The 2,739-nt window shown below is 47.1% G+C and overlaps 1 pseudogene across 1 annotated transcript; it reads right to left on the bottom strand.

The window, feature by feature from the left end:
• Nucleotides 1–857: 857 nt before the first annotated feature.
• LOC108306572 lies at nt 858–2,249 on the bottom strand (annotated as a pseudogene). Its single transcript, XR_001826198.2, has one exon. The product of XR_001826198.2 is annotated as a keratin, type I cytoskeletal 18-like (transcript).
• Between the last annotated feature and the right edge of the window lie 490 nt (nt 2,250–2,739).

Below are 2,739 nucleotides of genomic sequence, written 5' to 3'. Positions count from 1 at the left end.
TATTGTACTGTCAATATAGAATCCTCAATCAACCTTAACAACCATTAAGAGTGTAGCTATTCAAAAATTTTAAGATGAAGAAATACTGAGTTTAGTCTTTATAGTTTCTCTATTTAAAAAAAAAAAACATTTTATATGATAGGCAGAATCCTAAAATGGCACCCATGATGTTTACCTGTCCCTATTGTAAACATACCTTCTACTAGTTATTCAAACAAACATTAATCTGGGTGCTTCTGTGAAGGGATTTTGCTAATGTATTGATGTCCCCAAATCAATTGGTCTTAAGGAGATTATGATATGAGTCCTTTAGATCCAGGCTTAGGGGTCAGAGACAGAGGAAGTCAGAGAGACTCAAAGTGTGAGAATATTTGGGGAGGCTACATGGCAAGAAACTGGGCAGCTTCTAGGAGCTGAGAGTGTAGATCCAAGCCAACAGTCACCAACAGAATGGGATACTAAGTCCTGGGACCAACATACTGAATAACCTTGGAAGCATATTATTTCCCAGAGCCTTCATAAAGCAATGCAGGCTGGCTGACAACCTGACTTCATCCTTTTGAAAAGCTGAGCAGAGGTCCAAGTTTTCACCTGTGTCTGGACTCTGCATCCACAAAAACTGAGAGATAATTGAAAGGATGTACAGGCATACCTTGGAGATACTGCAGGTTCCATTCTAGTCCACCAAAATAAAGCAAACATTGCAATAAAGTGAGTCACACAACTTTTTCTGTTTTATAGTGTATAAAAAAGTTATGTTTATAGTACACTATAGTGTCTTAAGTGTGCAATGTCATTATGTATGAAAACAATGTACATAATTTAAAAATACTTTATTTATTTATTTATTAATATTGAATGGCCTCTGAACTTTTTATTGGCCTCCTGCTCCCCAGAGGGTCCCCTGCTTCTGCTGGCCTAATGTCTCAGAACTTTGGTGTCGTTGGTCTCAGCCACCACTTTGCCATCCACTATCCGGCGGGTGGTGATCTTTTGGATGGTTTGCATGGAGTTGCTGCTGTCCAGGGCATCACTAAGACTGAAGTCCTCGCCATCTTCCAGCAGGCGGCGGTAGGTGGCTATCTCGGCCTCCAGCTTGACCTTGATGTTTAGCAGAGCCTCGTACTCCTGGGCCTGGCGCTGTCCCTCTGCCCGGGTCTGTGTCAGCTCTGACTCCAGGTGCAGCAGGATCCCATTGAGCTGCTCCATCTGCAGGGTGTAGCGGGACTCCACCTCCCTCAGGCTGTTCTCTAAGCTGATCTTCGTATTTCTCATGGAGTCCAGGTCGATCTCCAAGGACTGGACTGTACGTCTCAGCTCCGTGAGCGTCATCTCAGCAGTTTCAACCTCAATGGACCGTGTGGTGACCACTGAGGTGCTCTCCTCAATCAGCTGAGTCCAGTACTTGTCCAGCTCCTCTCGGTTCTTCCAAGCCAGCTCCTCATATTGAGCCCAGATTTCTGCCATGATCTTGGCGAGGTCCTGAGATTTGGGGGCATCTACCGCCACGGTCAACCCAGAGCTGGCAATCTGGACTTGTAGGCTGTTTACTTCCTCTTCATGGTTCTTCTTCATGAAGAGCAGCTCCTCCTTGAGAGCCTCCATCTCTGTCTCCAGCTGCAGCCGAGTAACATTGGTATCATCGATGACCTTGCGGAGCCCATGGATGTCGCTCTCCACAGACTGGCGCATGGCCAGCTCTGTCTCATACTTGACTCTAAAGTCATCAGCAGCAAGACAGGCATTGTCAATCTGCAGAACGATGCGGGCATTGTCCACAGTATTTGTGAAGATCTAAGCCCTCAGGTCCTCGATGGTCTTGAAGTAATGGCCCCAGTCTCTGACCTGGGGTCCCTTCTTCTCCAGGTGCTCCCGGATTTTGCTCTCCAGCTTCCGGTTCTCGGTCTCCAGGCTCCTGACTCTGTCCATGTAGGAGGCCAGGCGGTCATTCAGGCTTTGCATGGTCTCCTTCTCGTTCTGTATGCCTCCGATTCCTGCCAGACCCCCGGCCATCCCGGCAGCCAGGCCCCCGACCCCCATGCTGCTCCAGAAGTTGGTAGAGCGCGTCACGGAGATGCGTGAACCAGAGCCCCCGGCACCTGCATAGACGCTGGCCGCACTGCTGACCGGCCGGGCGCCGTAGCTGGGCACCCGGACAGAGCCCACGGACCGGTAGTTGGTGCAGAAGGTGGAGCGAGTGGTGAAGCTCATGCCGCCCCGGGAGGAGAGCGAGAGGGCAGGACTCAGGCTTTGCCAATGACCAAAAACACTTTATTGATTAAAAAATGCCAACAATCATCTGAGTCATCAGTGAGTTACAATCCTTTTGCTGGCAGAAGGTCTTGTCTTAATGTTGATGGCTAACTGATCAGGGTGATGGTTACTGAAGGTTAGGGTGGCTGTGCCAGTTTGTTAAAATAACACAACAATGAAGTTGTGTTATGCAACAATAAAGTTGCATTGGTTGACCCATTCACAAAAGATTTCTCTGTAGCATGGGATGCTGTTTGATGGCATTTTAGACACAACAGAACTTTTATAATCGGAGTCAAACCCTACCACTGTTTTATCAACCAAATTTATATAAATATTCTAATTTGTGGTCATTTCAGCAATGGTCACAGCATCTTCACCAGAACAGACTGCCTGCATACACTACATCCATTCTGCAGCCCATGGATCAAGGAATAATTTTGAGTCTCAAATCTTATTACTTAAAAGATACATTTCATAAGACCA

Source organism: Cebus imitator, unplaced genomic scaffold, assembly GCF_001604975.1.
Source record: "Cebus imitator isolate Cc_AM_T3 unplaced genomic scaffold, Cebus_imitator-1.0 Scaffold3, whole genome shotgun sequence".
Taxonomy (NCBI): Eukaryota; Metazoa; Chordata; class Mammalia; order Primates; family Cebidae; genus Cebus; species Cebus imitator.
The sequence above is the reverse complement of the archived record's forward strand: the minus strand, read 5'-3'. Positions and strand labels throughout refer to the sequence as shown.